The following is a 20,037-nucleotide window of genomic DNA, read 5'->3' on the forward strand; positions in this document are numbered from 1 at the left end:
ACTTCAGGAACTGAGTTACAGGGAAAAGTTAAAAAGGTTAGGACTTTATTTCCTGGAGTGTAGAAGAATGAGGGGAGATTTGATAGAAGTAAATAACGAAAATCTGCAGATACCGTGACTGAAATGATAACACAAAAAAGCTGGAGAAACTCAACTGGTCAAACAGTGTCCTTTATGTAGCAAAGGTGAAAATACATGACTGATGATTTGGGCTTGATCCCTTCATCAAGGTATGAGAGAATATTGGCAGGCATCTGAACAAAAAGATATGGGGCAGAGTGGCAAAGGCAGGAGATGATAGGTGGAGAAGAGAGGGAGGGACAGCAGCAATCATGGTGAGAAGGGTTAGCTCGGAGGAGAGAACTGGAAAGACTGGAAGGGGGGAGAGGAAAGAAAAGGTAAGCAAGTTTAGCAGAAAGCAGAGGTCAATGTTAATGCCATCTGACTGGAAAGTGCCCAGATGTAAGATAAGGTGTTGTTCCTTCAACTGCGGGTGGTCAGGGTGGAATTGTGCATGGACAGATGTGTGAGTGTGGAAGTGTGACTCAAAATTGAAAAAGTTGGCTACTGGGAGGTCTCTGTTGTGGCGGACAGAGCAGAGGTGCTGAGCAAAGCAATCTCCCAATCTGTGACCGTCTTTCTGGTGTAGAGAAGACCACAAAGGGAGCACTGGATGCAGTAAATCAGTCCTGTGGATTTACAAGTGAAGTATTGCTTCACTTGAAAGGCCTGTTTGGGGCCCCAAGCGTGGTGAAAGAGGAGGTGTGGGCACAAGTGTTGCAGCTTCTGCAGCCACAGGGGTAGGTGCTGGGAGGGCGATAAGTGGGGAGGGATGAATGTATGAGAATCACGGAGGAAGCAGTCCGTACAGAAGGCTGAAAGTTGAAGAAAGGGAAAAATCTGTCTGGTGTGGGGGACCCGGTAGTAAGTGCTGGAAATTCCAGTGAATAATGTATTGGATGAGGGTGATTCTATGTTTTTAAAAAAAAATTATTTAATTGTTTGCATCATTACAGAAAAAAATGAATAAAACATTAATCAAATATTCATAGAAGCCAATGGCACAATAATTTTTAAAATATTTTTCTCCCCATCCCCCCCACCCAAAAGTAAGAAAAGAAAGAAAACACCGACCATTTAATCTACAATAATATTAACATAGACAATCGTTAATTGTTAATAAAACTTATTAATTAAGAGGAGTGGATAAGATAGAAGAGGTGGGCAGAAAATTATCCATAAAACCCATTTATGGTTTACAGATGCAATAAAAATTTTCATCTCAATTCCTTAAACTATACGTCATTTTTCCCAAAGATCTACAATTTTTCATCTCATTATACCATCTACTTAATAACACTTCTCGATCACCTTTCCATGATATTTGCAGTTGCTATTGCAATACTTACAATTTTTCGGTATTTGTCCAATTTCAATTTTATATCCTTTTCATGAAAATAAAAATATTTTTGGATCCTTTGGTATCTTTAGTTTCATAATTTGCCATAATAAGAAACTCAGTTCATTCCAAAACCTTTCCACTTTTTCACAAGACAACACTGAATGCAAAAAAAGTCCCTATTTCTTTCGCACATCGAAAACACTTATTTGAATAATTCGGATCGAGTCCATTTAACTTATGTGGAGTTTAATAAAATTGATGAAGAAAATTATATTGAACCATTTGATGTAGGTGAGGGCTGAGTTGGAGCAGAAGCCGCATTTGTGGAAGAAGGCAGATATTTTGGAGATTTGATGGAGGTATTTAAAATTATGAGGGGGAAACAGAGAGTAAATATAAATAGTGTGGCGGATGATGTTTGTGTTCACATGCCATCATGTTTTAATAACGAGACCACACCTGAAGTTGTCAGCCAGCAAAGAGAAGAGTGTTTATTACAGGGTTATCAGGCTTGATATAGACACACAACATGTGACCTGGTGTCATGACATCTGAAGTGGTAACAACCTCATGACGTAGCTACATTGAGTAGGCCAGGGCTTCTCAGTAGATCCACAGGTGCTGCTGAGTCACTGTGCCTTGTGGCTGTAGGGGCTAGTGGCCAGTAGATAGGAGGCTATTGTATCTAGCTGTCACAAGACGGGAGCTGTTAGTGGTGGTTCTGCCCACTCCCTCCAAGCGCACCGCTACACAGCTCCCCCCCACCAGAACCAGCGGTAACCAACCGACTGCCTCAGTATTTCCGAATTAGAGCAGACGTTCCATCATAGAACTGAGCAAGGTGAGTGAAACCAACTTGCCATTTGTGGTGGAGTGCCGTACCATCGTGTATGAAGGCTGTTGGGGGAGGAAATGGCTTGATCTAGTAGAAAGCTGCAAACAAATATTGACAACACGAATAAGTACAGCAGGAATCACATGAGACACTTAATGTCTGCAAAAGGTCATCACAGACAGTTGCAAAACGTCAAAGTTGATTACAGAGTTAAGGCTCATGATAAATCCAGAACAGTAACAAACATTTGAGATGCATTAGCAAACCTGAAAGTCCATACTGTAAGTGGGTTGTTGGGAATTGTGAGATTTTATCATGCTAATCTCAAAGTCTGGTAGGAAAGAGTTAGCTGTAGAAAGTAGCGTAGCAGTTAAAGTCTGCAATGACACACAGGAGCCAATAGGTGGCGCTCTGCAGAGCGACTGTCCGTTGCTGCTTAATGTCTGTACTGTCACACAGGAGTTGGCAGGTGGCGCTGTGCTCAGCGACTGTCCATTGCTGCAGAAAGTTTGCTGGCTGGTCGCCAGGCTAGTAAACTGTGCAATGCTGAGCGGTGCTGCACTGGGAGTGAAAAACCTGTACCGTCTGCCTGGTCGGCAGGAAAAGGTCTCAGTAGCATCAACGACAGGCAATGTTGTACTGAGTGGTGCTGCACTGGGACAGAAAAGCCTTTACCGTCTGCGTGGTCGGCAGGAAAAGGTCTCAGTAGCATCAACGACAGGCAATGTTGTACTGAGCAGTGCTGCACTGGGACTGAAAAGCCTGTACCGTCTGCCTGGTCGGCTGGAAAAGGTCTCAGTAGCATCAACGACAGGCAATGTTGTACTGAGCGGTGCTGCACTGGGACTGAAAAGCCTGTTCCGTCTGCCTGGTCGGCAGGAAAAGGTCTCAGTAGCATCAACGACAGGCAATGTTGTACTGAGTGGTACTGCACTGGAAATGAAAAACCTGTACCGTCTGCCTGGTCGGCAGGAAAAGGTCTCAGTAGCATCACCGACAGGCAATGTTGTACTGAATGGTGCTGTACTGGGAGTGAAAAACCTGTACCGTCTGCCTGGTCGGCAGGAAAAGGTCTCAGTAGCATCAATGACAGACAATGTTGTACTGAATAGTTCTGCACTGGGAGTAAAAAGCCTGTACCGTCTGCCTGGTCGGCAGGAAAAGGTCTCAGTAGCATCAATGACAGGCAATGTTGTACTGAGCGGTGCTGCACTGGGACTGAAAAAACTGTACCGTCTGCCTGGTCGGCAGGAAAAGGTCTCAGTAGCATCAACGACAGGCAATGTTGTACTGAGCGGTGCTGCACTGGGACTGAAAAGCCTGTTCCGTCTGCCTGGTCGGCAGGAAAAGGTCTCAGTAGCATCAACGACAGGCAATGTTGTACTGAGTGGTACTGCACTGGAAATGAAAAACCTGTACCGTCTGCCTGGTCGGCAGGAAAAGGTCTCAGTAGCATCACCGACAGGCAATGTTGTACTGAATGGTGCTGTACTGGGAGTGAAAAACCTGTACCGTCTGCCTGGTCGGCAGGAAAAGGTCTCAGTAGCATCAATGACAGACAATGTTGTACTGAATAGTTCTGCACTGGGAGTGAAAAGCCTGTACCGTCTGCCTGGTCGGCAGGAAAAGGTCTCAGTAGCATCAATGACAGGCAATGTTGTACTGAGCGGTGCTGCACTGGGACTGAAAAGCCTGTTCCGTCTGCCTGGTCGGCAGGAAAAGGTCTCAGTAGCATCAACGACAGGCAATGTTGTACTGAGTGGTACTGCACTGGAAATGAAAAACCTGTACCGTCTGCCTGGTCGGCAGGAAAAGGTCTCAGTAGCATCACCGACAGGCAATGTTGTACTGAATGGTGCTGTACTGGGAGTGAAAAACCTGTACCGTCTGCCTGGTCGGCAGGAAAAGGTCTCAGTAGCATCAATGACAGACAATGTTGTACTGAATAGTTCTGCACTGGGAGTGAAAAGCCTGTACCGTCTGCCTGGTCGGCAGGAAAAGGTCTCAGTAGCATCAATGACAGGCAATGTTGTACTGAATGGTGCTGCACTGGGAGTGAAAAACCTGTACCGTCTGCCTGGTCGGCAGGAAAAGGTCTCCGTAGCATCAACGACAGGCAATGTTGTACTGAATGGTGCTGCACTGGGAGTGAAAAACCTGTACCGTCTGCCTGGTCGGCAGGAAAAGGTCTCAGTAGCATCAACGACAGGCAATGTTGTACTGAATGGTGCTGCACTGGGACTGAAAAGCCTGTACCGTCTGCCTGGTCGGCAGGAAAAGGTCTCCGTAGCATCAACGACAGGCAATGTTGTACTGAATAGTTCTGCACTGGGACTGAAAAGCCTGTACCGTCTGCCTGGTCGGCAGGAAAAGGTCTCAGTAGCATCAACGACAGGCAATGTTGTACTGAGCAGTGCTGCACTGTGACTGAAAAGCCTGTACCGTCTGCCTTGTCGGCAGGAAAAGGTCTCAGTAGCATCACCGACAGGCAATGTTGTACTGAATGGTGCTGCACTGGGACTGAAAAACCTGTACCGTCTGCCTGGTCGGCAGGAAAAGGTCTCAGTAGCATCAACGACAGGCAATGTTGTACTGAGCGGTGCTGCACTGGGACTGAAAAGCCTGTTCCGTCTGCCTGGTCGGCAGGAAAAGGTCTCAGTAGCATCAACGACAGGCAATGTTGTACTGAGTGGTACTGCACTGGAAATGAAAAACCTGTACCGTCTGCCTGGTCGGCAGGAAAAGGTCTCAGTAGCATCACCGACAGGCAATGTTGTACTGAATGGTGCTGTACTGGGAGTGAAAAACCTGTACCGTCTGCCTGGTCGGCAGGAAAAGGTCTCAGTAGCATCAATGACAGACAATGTTGTACTGAATAGTTCTGCACTGGGAGTGAAAAGCCTGTACCGTCTGCCTGGTCGGCAGGAAAAGGTCTCAGTAGCATCAATGACAGGCAATGTTGTACTGAATGGTGCTGCACTGGGAGTGAAAAACCTGTACCGTCTGCCTGGTCGGCTGGAAAAGGTCTCAGTAGCATCAACGACACGCAATGTTGTACTGAGCAGTGCTGCACTGGGACTGAAAAGCCTGTACCGTCTGCCTGGTCGGCAGGAAAAGGTCTCAGTAGCATCAACGACAGGCAATGTTGTACTGAGCAGTGCTGCACTGTGACTGAAAAGCCTGTACCGTCTGCCTTGTCTGCAGGAAAAGGTCTCAGTAGCATCAACGACAGGCAATGTTGTACTGAGCGGTGCTGCACTGGGAGTGAAAAACCTGTACCGTCTGCGTGGTCGGCAGGAAAAGGTCTCAGTAGCATCAACGACAGGCAATGTTGTACTGAGCAGTGCTGCACTGGGACTGAAAAGCCTGTACCGTCTGCCTGGTCGGCTGGAAAAGGTCTCAGTAGCATGAACGACAGGCAATGTTGTACTGAATGGTGCTGCACTGGGACTGAAAAAAACTGTACCGTCTGCCTGGTCGGCAGGAAAAGGTCTCAGTAGCATCAATGACAAGCAATGTTGTACTGAATGGTGCTGCACTGGGACTGAAAAACCTGTACCGTCTGCCTGGTCGGCAGGAAAAGGTCTCAGTAGCATCAATGACAGGCAATGTTGTACTGAGCGGTGCTGCACTGGGACTGAAAAGCCTGTTCCGTCTGCCTGGTCGGCAGGAAAAGGTCTCAGTAGCATCAACGACAGGCAATGTTGTACTGAGTGGTACTGCACTGGAAATGAAAAACCTGTACCGTCTGCCTGGTCGGCAGGAAAAGGTCTCAGTAGCATCACCGACAGGCAATGTTGTACTGAATGGTGCTGTACTGGGAGTGAAAAACCTGTACCGTCTGCCTGGTCGGCAGGAAAAGGTCTCAGTAGCATCAATGACAGACAATGTTGTACTGAAGAGTTCTGCACTGGGAGTGAAAAGCCTGTACCGTCTGCCTGGTCGGCAGGAAAAGGTCTCAGTAGCATCAATGACAGGCAATGTTGTACTGAATGGTGCTGCACTGGGAGTGAAAAACCTGTACCGTCTGCCTGGTCGGCAGGAAAAGGTCTCAGTAGCATCAACGACAGGCAATGTTGTACTGAATGGTGCTGCACTGGGACTGAAAAGCCTGTACCGTCTGCCTGGTCGGCAGGAAAAGGTCTCCGTAGCATCAACGACAGGCAATGTTGTACTGAATAGTTCTGCACTGGGACTGAAAAGCCTGTACCGTCTGCCTGGTCGGCAGGAAAAGGTCTCAGTAGCATCAACGACAGGCAATGTTGTACTGAGCAGTGCTGCACTGTGACTGAAAAGCCTGTACCGTCTGCCTTGTCTGCAGGAAAAGGTCTCAGTAGCATCAACGACAGGCAATGTTGTACTGAGCGGTGCTGCACTGGGAGTGAAAAACCTGTACCGTCTGCGTGGTCGGCAGGAAAAGGTCTCAGTAGCATCAACGACAGGCAATGTTGTACTGAGCAGTGCTGCACTGGGACTGAAAAGCCTGTACCGTCTGCCTGGTCGGCTGGAAAAGGTCTCAGTAGCATGAACGACAGGCAATGTTGTACTGAATGGTGCTGCACTGGGACTGAAAAAAACTGTACCGTCTGCCTGGTCGGCAGGAAAAGGTCTCAGTAGCATCAATGACAAGCAATGTTGTACTGAGCGGTGCTGCACTGGGACTGAAAAGCCTGTTCCGTCTGCGTGGTCGGCAGGAAAAGGTCTCAGTAGCATCAACGACAGGCAATGTTGTACTGAATGGTGCTGTACTGGGAGTGAAAAACCTGTACCGTCTGCCTGGTCGGCAGGAAAAGGTCTCAGTAGCATCAATGACAGGCAATGTTGTACTGAATAGTTCTGCACTGCGAGTGAAAAGCCTGTACCGTCTGCCTGGTTGGCAGGAAAAGGTCTCAGTAGCATCAACGACAGGCAATGTTGTACTGAATGGTGCTGCACTGGGACTGAAAAACCTGTACCGTCTGCCTGGTCGGCAGGAAAAGGTCTCAGTAGCATCAACGACAGGCAATGTTGTACTGAATGGTGCTGCACTGGGAGTGAAAAACCTGTACCGTCTGCCTGGTCGGCAGGAAAAGGTCTCAGTAGCATCAACGACAGGCAATGTTGTACTGAATGGTGCTGCACTGGGACTGAAAAGCCTGTACCGTCTGCCTGGTCGGCAGGAAAAGGTCTCCGTAGCATCAACGACAGGCAATGTTGTACTGAATAGTTCTGCACTGCGAGTGAAAAGCCTGTACCGTCTGCCTGGTTGGCAGGAAAAGGTCTCAGTAACATCAACGACAGGCAATGTTGTACTGAGCGGTGCTGCACTGGGAGTGAAAAACCTGTACCGTCTGCCTGGTCGGCAGGAAAAGGTCTCAGTAGCATCAATGGCAGGCAATTTTGTACTGAATAGTTCTGCACTGGGACTGAAAAACCTGTACCGTCTGCCTGGTCGGCAGGAAAAGGTCTCAGTAGCATCAACGACAGGCAATGTTGTACTGAGCAGTGCTGCACTGGGACTGAAAAGCCTGTACCGTCTGCCTGGTCGGAAGGAAAAGGTCTCAGTAGCATCAACGACAGGCAATGTTGTACTGAGTGGTGCTCCACTGGGACAGAAAAGCCTGTACCGTCTGCCTGGTCGGCAGGAAAAGGTCTCAGTAGCATCAATGACAGGCAATGTTGTACTGAGTGGTGCTGCACTGGGTCAGAAAAGCCTGTACCGTCTGCCTGGTCGGCAGGAAAAGGTCTCAGTAGCATCAACGACAGGCAATGTTGTACTGAGCAGTGCTGCACTGGGACTGAAAAGCCTGTACCGTCTGCCTGGTCGGCAGGAAAAGGTCTCAGTAGCATGAACGACAGGCAATGTTGTACTGAATGGTGCTGCACTGGGACTGAAAAAACTGTACCGTCTGCCTGGTCGGCAGGAAAAGGTCTCAGTAGCATCAATGACAAGCAATGTTGTACTGAGCGGTGCTGCACTGGGACTGAAAAGCCTGTTCCGTCTGCGTGGTCGGCAGGAAAAGGTCTCAGTAGCATCAACGACAGGCAATGTTGTACTGAATGGTGCTGTACTGGGAGTGAAAAACCTGTACCGTCTGCCTGGTCGGCAGGAAAATGTCTCAGTAGCATCAATGACAGGCAATGTTGTACTGAATAGTTCTGCACTGCGAGTGAAAAGCCTGTACCGTCTGCCTGGTTGGCAGGAAAACGTCTCAGTAGCATCAACGACAGGCAATGTTGTACTGAATGGTGCTGTAGTGGGAGTGAAAAACCTGTACCGTCTGCCTGGTCGGCAGGAAAAGGTCTCAGTAGCATCACCGACAGGCAATGTTGTACTGAATGGTGCTGCACTGGGACTGAAAAACCTGTACCGTCTGCCTGGTCGGCAGGAAAAGGACTCAGTAGCATCAACGACAGGCAATGTTGTACTCAATGGTGCTGCACTAGGACTTAAAAACCTGTACCGTCTGCCTGGTCGGCAGGAAAAGGTCTCAGTAGCATCAATGACAGGCAATGTTGTACTGAATGGTGCTGTACTAGGACTGAAAAGCCTGTACCGTCTGCCTGGTTGGCAGGAAAAGGTCTCAGTAGCATCAACGACAGGCAATGTTGTACTGAATGGTGCTGCACTGGGAGTGAAAAACCTGTACCGTCTGCCTGGTCGGCAGTAAAAGGTCTCAGTAGCATCAATGACAGGCAATGTTGTACTGAATAGTTCTGCACTGGGAGTGAAAAACCTGTACCGTCTGCCTGGTCGGCAGGAAAAGGTCTCAGTAGCATCAACGACAGGCAATGTTGTACTGAGCGGTGCTGCACTGGGACTAAAAAGCCTGTACCGTCTGCCTGGTCGGCAGGAAAAGGTCTCAGTAGCATCAACGACAGGCAATGTTGTACTGAATGGTGCTGCACTGGGACTGAAAAACCTGTACCGTCTGCCTGGTCGGCAGGAAAAGGTCTCAGTAGCATCAATGACAGGCAATGTTGTACTGAATGGTGCTGCACTGGGACTGAAAAGCCTGTACCGTCTGCCTGGTCGGCAGGAAAAGGTCTCAGTAGCATCACCGACAGGCAACGTTGTACTGAGTGGTGCTGCACTGGGAGTGAAAAGCCTGTACCGTCTGCCTAGTCGGCAGGAAAAGGTCTCAGTAGCATCAATGTCAGGAAATGTTGTACTGCATGGTGCTGTACTGGGAGTGAAAAACCTGTACCGTCTGCCTGGTCGGCAGGAAAAGATCTCAGTAGCATCAACGACAGGCAATGTTGTACTGAGCAGTGCTGCACTGGGAGTGAAAAACCTGTACCGTCTGCCTGGTCGGCAGGAAAAGGTCTCAGTACCATCAACGACAGGCAATGTTGTACTGAATGGTGCTGCACTGGGACTGAAAAGCCTGTACCGCCTTCCTGGTCGGCAGGAAAAGGTCTCAGTAGCATCAACGACAGGCAATGTTGTACTGAGCAGTGCTGCACTGGGAGTGAAAAACCTCTACCGTCTGCCTGGTCGGCAGGAAAAGGTCTCAGTAGCATCAATGACAGGCAATGTTGTACTGAGCAGTGCTGCACTGGGAGTGAAAAACCTGTACCGTCTGCCTGGTCGGCAGGAAAAGGTCTCAGTAGCATCAACGACAGGCAATGTTGTACTGAATGGTGCTGCACTAGGAGTGAAAAACCTGTACCGTCTGCCTGGTCGGCAGGAAAAGGTCTCAGTAGCATCAACGACAGGCAATGTTGTACTGAATGGTGCTGCACTAGGAGTGAAAAACCTGTACCGTCTGCCTGGTCGGCAGGAAAAGGTCTCAGTAGCATCAATGACAGGCAATGTTGTACTGAGCGGTGCTGCACTGGGACTGAAAAACCTGTACCGTCTGCCTGGTCGGCAGGAAAAGGTCTCAGTAGCATCAACGACAGGCAATGTTGTACTGAATGGTGCTGCACTAGGACTGAAAAGCCTGTACCGTCTGCCTGGTCGGCAGGAAACCGTCTCAGTAGCATCAATGACAGGCAATGTTGAACTGAATGGTGCTGCACTGGGACTGAAAAACCTGTACTGTCTGCCTGGTCGGCAGGAAAAGGTCTCAGTAGCATCAATGACAGGCAATGTTGTACTGAATAGTTCTGCACTGGGAGTGAAAAGCCTGTACCGTCTCCCTGGTCGGCAGGAAAAGGTCTCAGTAGCATCACCGACAGGCAATGTTGTTCTGAATGGTGCTGCACTGGGTCAGAAAAGCCTGTACCGTCTGCCTGTTCGGCAGGAAAAGGTCTCCGTAGCATCAACGACAGGCAATGTTGTTCTGAGTGGTGCTGCACTGGGACTGAAAAGCCTGTACCGTCTGCCTGGTCGGCAGGAAAAGGTCTCAGTAGCATCAACGACAGGCAATGTTGTACTGAATGGTGCTGCACTGGGACTGAAAAGCCTGTACCGTCTGCCTGGTCGGCAGGAAAAGGTCTCCGTAGCATCAACGACAGGCAATGTTGTACTGAATAGTTCTGCACTGGGACTGAAAAGCCTGTACCGTCTGCCTGGACGGCAGGAAAAGGTCTCAGTAGCATCAACGACAGGCAATGTTGTACTGAGCAGTGCTGCACTGTGACTGAAAAGCCTGTACCGTCTGCCTTGTCGGCAGGAAAAGGTCTCAGTCGCATCACCGACAGGCAATGTTGTACTGAATGGTGCTGTACTGGGAGTGAAAAACCTGTACCGTCTGCCTGGTCGGCAGGAAAAGGTCTCAGTAGCATCAACGACAGGCAATGTTGTACTGAGCGGTGCTGCACTGGGACTGAAAAGCCTGTTCCGTCTGCCTGGTCGGCAGGAAAAGGTCTCAGTAGCATCAACGACAGGCAATGTTGTACTGAGTGGTACTGCACTGGAAATGAAAAACCTGTACCGTCTGCCTGGTCGGCAGGAAAAGGTCTCAGTAGCATCACCGACAGGCAATGTTGTACTGAATGGTGCTGTACTGGGAGTGAAAAACCTGTACCGTCTGCCTGGTCGGCAGGAAAAGGTCTCAGTAGCATCAATGACAGACAATGTTGTACTGAATAGTTCTGCACTGGGAGTGAAAAGCCTGTACCGTCTGCCTGGTCGGCAGGAAAAGGTCTCAGTAGCATCAATGACAGGCAATGTTGTACTGAATGGTGCTGCACTGGGAGTGAAAAACCTGTACCGTCTGCCTGGTCGGCAGGAAAAGGTCTCCGTAGCATCAACGACAGGCAATGTTGTACTGAATGGTGCTGCACTGGGAGTGAAAAACCTTTACCGTCTGCCTGGTCGGCAGGAAAAGGTCTCAGTAGCATCAACGACAGGCAATGTTGTACTGAATGGTGCTGCACTGGGACTGAAAAGCCTGTACCGTCTGCCTGGTCGGCAGGAAAAGGTCTCCGTAGCATCAACGACAGGCAATGTTGTACTGAATAGTTCTGCACTGGGACTGAAAAGCCTGTACCGTCTGCCTGGTCGGCAGGAAAAGGTCTCAGTAGCATCAACGACAGGCAATGTTGTACTGAGCAGTGCTGCACTGTGACTGAAAAGCCTGTACCGTCTGCCTTGTCTGCAGGAAAAGGTCTCAGTAGCATCAACGACAGGCAATGTTGTACTGAGCGGTGCTGCACTGGGGGTGAAAAACCTGTACCGTCTGCGTGGTCGGCAGGAAAAGGTCTCAGTAGCATCAACGACAGGCAATGTTGTACTGAGCAGTGCTGCACTGGGACTGAAAAGCCTGTACCGTCTGCCTGGTCGGCTGGAAAAGGTCTCAGTAGCATGAACGACAGGCAATGTTGTACTGAATGGTGCTGCACTGGGACTGAAAAAAACTGTACCGTCTGCCTGGTCGGCAGGAAAAGGTCTCAGTAGCATCAATGACAAGCAATGTTGTACTGAGCGGTGCTGCACTGGGACTGAAAAGCCTGTTCCGTCTGCGTGGTCGGCAGGAAAAGGTCTCAGTAGCATCAACGACAGGCAATGTTGTACTGAATGGTGCTTTACTGGGAGTGAAAAACCTGTACCGTCTGCCTGGTCGGCAGGAAAAGGTCTCAGTAGCATCACCGACAGGCAATGTTGTACTGAATGGTGCTGTACTGGGAGTGAAAAACCTGTACCGTCTGCCTGGTCGGCAGGAAAAGGTCTCAGTAGCATCAATGACAGACAATGTTGTACTGAAGAGTTCTGCACTGGGAGTGAAAAGCCTGTACCGTCTGCCTGGTCGGCAGGAAAAGGTCTCAGTAGCATCAATGACAGGCAATGTTGTACTGAATGGTGCTGCACTGGGAGTGAAAAACCTGTACCGTCTGCCTGGTCGGCAGGAAAAGGTCTCCGTAGCATCAACGACAGGCAATGTTGTACTGAATGGTGCTGCACTGGGAGTGAAAAACCTTTACCGTCTGCCTGGTCGGCAGGAAAAGGTCTCAGTAGCATCAACGACAGGCAATGTTGTACTGAATGGTGCTGCACTGGGACTGAAAAGCCTGTACCGTCTGCCTGGTCGGCAGGAAAAGGTCTCCGTAGCATCAACGACAGGCAATGTTGTACTGAATAGTTCTGCACTGGGACTGAAAAGCCTGTACCGTCTGCCTGGTCGGCAGGAAAAGGTCTCAGTAGCATCAACGACAGGCAATGTTGTACTGAGCAGTGCTGCACTGTGACTGAAAAGCCTGTACCGTCTGCCTTGTCTGCAGGAAAAGGTCTCAGTAGCATCAACGACAGGCAATGTTGTACTGAGCGGTGCTGCACTGGGAGTGAAAAACCTGTACCGTCTGCGTGGTCGGCAGGAAAAGGTCTCAGTAGCATCAACGACAGGCAATGTTGTACTGAGCAGTGCTGCACTGGGACTGAAAAGCCTGTACCGTCTGCCTGGTCGGCTGGAAAAGGTCTCAGTAGCATGAACGACAGGCAATGTTGTACTGAATGGTGCTGCACTGGGACTGAAAAAAACTGTACCGTCTGCCTGGTCGGCAGGAAAAGGTCTCAGTAGCATCAATGACAAGCAATGTTGTACTGAGCGGTGCTGCACTGGAACTGAAAAGCCTGTTCCGTCTGCGTGGTCGGCAGGAAAAGGTCTCAGTAGCATCAACGACAGGCAATGTTGTACTGAATGGTGCTGTACTGGGAGTGAAAAACCTGTACCGTCTGCCTGGTCGGCAGGAAAAGGTCTCAGTAGCATCAATGACAGGCAATGTTGTACTGAATAGTTCTGCACTGCGAGTGAAAAGCCTGTACCGTCTGCCTGGTTGGCAGGAAAAGGTCTCAGTAGCATCAACGACAGGCAATGTTGTACTGAATGGTGCTGCACTGGGACTGAAAAACCTGTACCGTCTGCCTGGTCGGCAGGAAAAGGTCTCAGTAGCATCAACGACAGGCAATGTTGTACTGAATGGTGCTGCACTGGGAGTGAAAAACCTGTACCGTCTGCCTGGTCGGCAGGAAAAGGTCTCAGTAGCATCAACGACAGGCAATGTTGTACTGAATGGTGCTGCACTGGGACTGAAAAACCTGTACCGTCTGCCTGGTCGGTAGGAAAAGGTCTCCGTAGCATCAACGACAGGCAATGTTGTACTGAATAGTTCTGCACTGCGAGTGAAAAGCCTGTACCGTCTGCCTGGTTGGCAGGAAAAGGTCTCAGTAGCATCAACGACAGGCAATGTTGTACTGAGCGGTGCTGCACTGGGAGTGAAAAACCTGTACCGTCTGCCTGGTCGGCAGGAAAAGGTCTCAGTAGCATCAATGGCAGGCAATTTTGTACTGAATAGTTCTGCACTGGGACTGAAAAACCTGTACCGTCTGCCTGGTCGGCAGGAAAAGGTCTCAGTAGCATCAACGACAGGCAATGTTGTACTGAGCAGTGCTGCACTGGGACTGAAAAGCCTGTACCGTCTGCCTGGTCGGAAGGAAAAGGTCTCAGTAGCATCAACGACAGGCAATGTTGTACTGAGTGGTGCTCCACTGGGACAGAAAAGCCTGTACCGTCTGCCTGGTCGGCAGGAAAAGGTCTCAGTAGCATCAATGACAGGCAATGTTGTACTGAGTGGTGCTGCACTGGGTCAGAAAAGCCTGTACTGTCTGCCTGGTCGGCAGGAAAAGGTCTCAGTAGCATCAACGACAGGCAATGTTGTACTGAGCAGTGCTGCACTGGGACTGAAAAGCCTGTACCGTCTGCCTGGTCGGCAGGAAAAGGTCTCAGTAGCATGAACGACAGGCAATGTTGTACTGAATGGTGCTGCACTGGGACTGAAAAAACTGTACCGTCTGCCTGGTCGGCAGGAAAAGGTCTCAGTAGCATCAATGACAAGCAATGTTGTACTGAGCGGTGCTGCACTGGGACTGAAAAGCCTGTTCCGTCTGCGTGGTCGGCAGGAAAAGGTCTCAGTAGCATCAACGACAGGCAATGTTGTACTGAATGGTGCTGTACTGGGAGTGAAAAACCTGTACCGTCTGCCTGGTCGGCAGGAAAATGTCTCAGTAGCATCAATGACAGGCAATGTTGTACTGAATAGTTCTGCACTGCGAGTGAAAAGCCTGTACCGTCTGCCTGGTTGGCAGGAAAACGTCTCAGTAGCATCAACGACAGGCAATGTTGTACTGAATGGTGCTGTAGTGGGAGTGAAAAACCTGTACCGTCTGCCTGGTCGGCAGGAAAAGGTCTCAGTAGCATCACCGACAGGCAATGTTGTACTGAATGGTGCTGCACTGGGACTGAAAAACCTGTACCGTCTGCCTGGTCGGCAGGAAAAGGACTCAGTAGCATCAACAACAGGCAATGTTGTACTCAATGGTGCTGCACTAGGACTTAAAAACCTGTACCGTCTGCCTGGTCGGCAGGAAAAGGTCTCAGTAGCATCAATGACAGGCAATGTTGTACTGAATGGTGCTGTACTAGGACTGAAAAGCCTGTACCGTCTGCCTGGTCGGCAGGAAAAGGTCTCAGTAGCATCAACGACAGGCAATGTTGTACTGAATGGTGCTGCACTGGGAGTGAAAAACCTGTACCGTCTGCCTGGTCGGCAGTAAAAGGTCTCAGTAGCATCAATGACAGGCAATGTTGTACTGAATAGTTCTGCACTGGGAGTGAAAAACCTGTACCGTCTGCCTGGTCGGCAGGAAAAGGTCTCAGTAGCATCAACGACAGGCAATGTTGTACTGAGCGGTGCTGCACTGGGACTAAAAAGCCTGTACCGTCTGCCTGGTCGGCAGGAAAAGGTCTCAGTAGCATCAACGACAGGCAATGTTGTACTGAATGGTGCTGCACTGGGACTGAAAAACCTGTACCGTCTGCCTGGTCGGCAGGAAAAGGTCTCAGTAGCATCAATGACAGGCAATGTTGTACTGAATGGTGCTGCACTGGGACTGAAAAGCCTGTACCGTCTGCCTGGTCGGCAGGAAAAGGTCTCAGTAGCATCACCGACAGGCAACGTTGTACTGAGTGGTGCTGCACTGGGAGTGAAAAGCCTGTACCGTCTGCCTAGTCGGCAGGAAAAGGTCTCAGTAGCATCAATGTCAGGAAATGTTGTACTGAATGGTGCTGTACTGGGAGTGAAAAACCTGTACCGTCTGCCTGGTCGGCAGGAAAAGATCTCAGTAGCATCAACGACAGGCAATGTTGTACTGAGCAGTGCTGCACTGGGAGTGAAAAACCTGTACCGTCTGCCTGGTCGGCAGGAAAAGGTCTCAGTACCATCAACGACAGGCAATGTTGTACTGAATGGTGCTGCACTGGGACTGAAAAGCCTGTACCGTCTTCCTGGTCGGCAGGAAAAGGTCTCAGTAGCATCAACGACAGGCAATGTTGTACTGAGCAGTGCTGCACTGGGAGTGAAAAACCTCTACCGTCTGCCTGGTCGGCAGGAAAAGGTCTCAGTAGCATCAATGACAGGCAATGTTGTACTGAGCAGTGCTGCACTGGGAGTGAAAAACCTGTACCGTCTGCCTGGTCGGCAGGAAAAGGTCTCAGTAGCATCAACGACAGGCAATGTTGTACTGAATGGTGCTGCACTAGGAGTGAAAAACCTGTACCGTCTGCCTGGTCGGCAGGAAAAGGTCTCAGTAGCATCAACGACAGGCAATGTTGTACTGAATGGTGCTGCCCTAGGAGTGAAAAACCTGTACCGTCTGCCTGGTCGGCAGGAAAAGGTCTCAGTAGCATCAATGACAGGCAATGTTGTACTGAGCGGTGCTGCACTGGGACTGAAAAACCTGTACCGTCTGCCTGGTCGGCAGGAAAAGGTCTCAGTAGCATCAACGACAGGCAATGTTGTACTGAATGGTGCTGCACTAGGACTGAAAAGCCTGTACCGTCTGCCTGGTCGGCAGGAAACCGTCTCAGTAGCATCAATGACAGGCAATGTTGAACTGAATGGTGCTGCACTGGGACTGAAAAACCTGTACTGTCTGCCTGGTCGGCAGGAAAAGGTCTCAGTAGCATCAATGACAGGCAATGTTGTACTGAATAGTTCTGCACTGGGAGTGAAAAGCCTGTACCGTCTCCCTGGTCGGCAGGAAAAGGTCTCAGTAGCATCACCGACAGGCAATGTTGTTCTGAATGGTGCTGCACTGGGTCAGAAAAGCCTGTACCGTCTGCCTGTTCGGCAGGAAAAGGTCTCCGTAGCATCAACGACAGGCAATGTTGTTCTGAGTGGTGCTGCACTGGGACTGAAAAGCCTGTACCGTCTGCCTGGTCGGCAGGAAAAGGTCTCAGTAGCATCAACGACAGGCAATGTTGTACTGAATGGTGCTGCACTGGGACTGAAAAGCCTGTACCGTCTGCCTGGTCGGCAGGAAAAGGTCTCCGTAGCATCAACGACAGGCAATGTTGTACTGAATAGTTCTGCACTGGGACTGAAAAGCCTGTACCGTCTGCCTGGTCGGCAGGAAAAGGTCTCAGTAGCATCAACGACAGGCAATGTTGTACTGAGCAGTGCTGCACTGTGACTGAAAAGCCTGTACCGTCTGCCTTGTCGGCAGGAAAAGGTCTCAGTAGCATCACCGACAGGCAATGTTGTACTGAATGGTGCTGCACTGGGACTGAAAAACCTGTACCGTCTGCCTGGTCGGCAGGAAAAGGTCTCAGTAGCATCAACGACAGGCAATGTTGTACTGAGCGGTGCTGCACTGGGACTGAAAAGCCTGTTCCGTCTGCCTGGTCGGCAGGAAAAGGTCTCAGTAGCATCAACGACAGGCAATGTTGTACTGAGTGGTACTGCACTGGAAATGAAAAACCTGTACCGTCTGCCTGGTCGGCAGGAAAAGGTCTCAGTAGCATCACCGACAGGCAATGTTGTACTGAATGGTGCTGTACTTGGAGTGAAAAACCTGTACCGTCTGCCTGGTCGGCAGGAAAAGGTCTCAGTAGCATCAATGACAGACAATGTTGTACTGAATAGTTCTGCACTGGGAGTGAAAAGCCTGTACCGTCTGCCTGGTCGGCAGGAAAAGGTCTCAGTAGCATCAATGACAGGCAATGTTGTACTGAATGGTGCTGCACTGGGAGTGAAAAACCTGTACCGTCTGCCTGGTCGGCAGGAAAAGGTCTCCGTAGCATCAACGACAGGCAATGTTGTACTGAATGGTGCTGCACTGGGAGTGAAAAACCTTTACCGTCTGCCTGGTCGGCAGGAAAAGGTCTCAGTAGCATCAACGACAGGCAATGTTGTACTGAATGGTGCTGCACTGGGACTGAAAAGCCTGTACCGTCTGCCTGGTCGGCAGGAAAAGGTCTCCGTAGCATCAACGACAGGCAATGTTGTACTGAATAGTTCTGCACTGGGACTGAAAAGCCTGTACCGTCTGCCTGGTCGGCAGGAAAAGGTCTCAGTAGCATCAACGACAGGCAATGTTGTACTGAGCAGTGCTGCACTGTGACTGAAAAGCCTGTACCGTCTGCCTTGTCTGCAGGAAAAGGTCTCAGTAGCATCAACGACAGGCAATGTTGTACTGAGCGGTGCTGCACTGGGAGTGAAAAACCTGTACCGTCTGCGTGGTCGGCAGGAAAAGGTCTCAGTAGCATCAACGACAGGCAATGTTGTACTGAGCAGTGCTGCACTGGGACTGAAAAGCCTGTACCGTCTGCCTGGTCGGCTGGAAAAGGTCTCAGTAGCATGAACGACAGGCAATGTTGTACTGAATGGTGCTGCACTGGGACTGAGAAAAACTGTACCGTCTGCCTGGTCGGCAGGAAAAGGTCTCAGTAGCATCAATGACAAGCAATGTTGTACTGAGCGGTGCTGCACTGGGACTGAAAAGCCTGTTCCGTCTGCGTGGTCGGCAGGAAAAGGTCTCAGTAGCATCAACGACAGGCAATATTGTACTGAATGGTGCTTTACTGGGAGTGAAAAACCTGTACCGTCTGCCTGGTCGGCAGGAAAAGGTCTCAGTAGCATCAATGACAGGCAATGTTGTACTGAATAGTTCTGCACTGCGAGTGAAAAGCCTGTACCGTCTGCCTGGTTGGCAGGAAAAGGTCTCAGTAGCATCAACGACAGGCAATGTTGTACTGAATGGTGCTGCACTGGGACTGAAAAACCTGTACCGTCTGCCTGGTCGGCAGGAAAAGGTCTCAGTAGCATCAACGACAGGCAATGTTGTACTGAATGGTGCTGCACTGGGAGTGAAAAACCTGTACCGTCTGCCTGGTCGGCAGGAAAAGGTCTCAGTAGCATCAACGACAGGCAATGTTGTACTGAATGGTGCTGCACTGGGACTGAAAAGCCTGTACCGTCTGCCTGGTCGGCAGGAAAAGGTCTCCGTAGCATCAACGACAGGCAATGTTGTACTGAATAGTTCTGCACTGCGAGTGAAAAGCCTGTACCGTCTGCCTGGTTGGCAGGAAAAGGTCTCAGTAGCATCAACGACAGGCAATGTTGTACTGAGCGGTGCTGCACTGGGAGTGAAAAACCTGTACCGTCTGCCTGGTCGGCAGGAAAAAGTCTCAGTAGCATCAATGGCAGGCAATTTTGTACTGAATAGTTCTGCACTGGGACTGAAAAACCTGTACCGTCTGCCTGGTCGGCAGGAAAAGGTCTCAGTAGCATCAACGACAGGCAATGTTGTACTGAGCAGTGCTGCACTGGGACTGAAAAGCCTGTACCGTCTGCCTGGTCGGAAGGAAAAGGTCTCAGTAGCATCAACGACAGGCAATGTTGTACTGAGTGGTGCTCCACTGGGACAGAAAAGCCTGTACCGTCTGCCTGGTCGGCAGGAAAAGGTCTCAGTAGCATCAATGACAGGCAATGTTGTACTGAGTGGTGCTGCACTGGGTCAGAAAAGCCTGTACCGTCTGCCTGGTCGGCAGGAAAAGGTCTCAGTAGCATCAACGACAGGCAATGTTGTACTGAGCAGTGCTGCACTGGGACTGAAAAGCCTGTACCGTCTGCCTGGTCGGCAGGAAAAGGTCTCAGTAGCATGAACGACAGGCAATGTTGTACTGAATGGTGCTGCACTGGGACTGAAAAAACTGTACCGTCTGCCTGGTCGGCAGGAAAAGGTCTCAGTAGCATCAATGACAAGCAATGTTGTACTGAGCGGTGCTGCACTGGGACTGAAAAGCCTGTTCCGTCTGCGTCGTCGGCAGGAAAAGGTCTCAGTAGCATCAACGACAGGCAATGTTGTACTGAATGGTGCTGTACTGGGAGTGAAAAACCTGTACCGTCTGCCTGGTCGGCAGGAAAATGTCTCAGTAGCATCAATGACAGGCAATGTTGTACTGAATAGTTCTGCACTGCGAGTGAAAAGCCTGTACCGTCTGCCTGGTTGGCAGGAAAAGGTCTCAGTAGCATCAACGACAGGCAATGTTGTACTGAATGGTGCTGTAGTGGGAGTGAAAAACCTGTACCGTCTGCC

The 20,037-nt window shown here is 50.1% G+C and overlaps 1 protein-coding gene across 5 annotated transcripts in view; it reads right to left on the reverse strand.

The window, feature by feature from the left end:
• Positions 1-1,867: 1,867 nt before the first annotated feature.
• Positions 1,868-20,037, reverse strand: part of gjc2 (gap junction protein gamma 2) — a 222,860-nt gene continuing 204,690 nt past the window's right edge. For all 5 annotated transcript variants that reach the window (XR_011350268.1, XR_011350267.1, XR_011350264.1 and 2 more), the window contains one exon: positions 1,868-2,335. The gene's annotated coding sequence lies outside the window, so the exon portion shown is untranslated. The remainder of the gene's footprint in view (positions 2,336-20,037) is intronic.

Source organism: Narcine bancroftii, chromosome 1, assembly GCF_036971445.1.
Source record: "Narcine bancroftii isolate sNarBan1 chromosome 1, sNarBan1.hap1, whole genome shotgun sequence".
NCBI lineage: Eukaryota > Metazoa > Chordata > Chondrichthyes > Torpediniformes > Narcinidae > Narcine > Narcine bancroftii.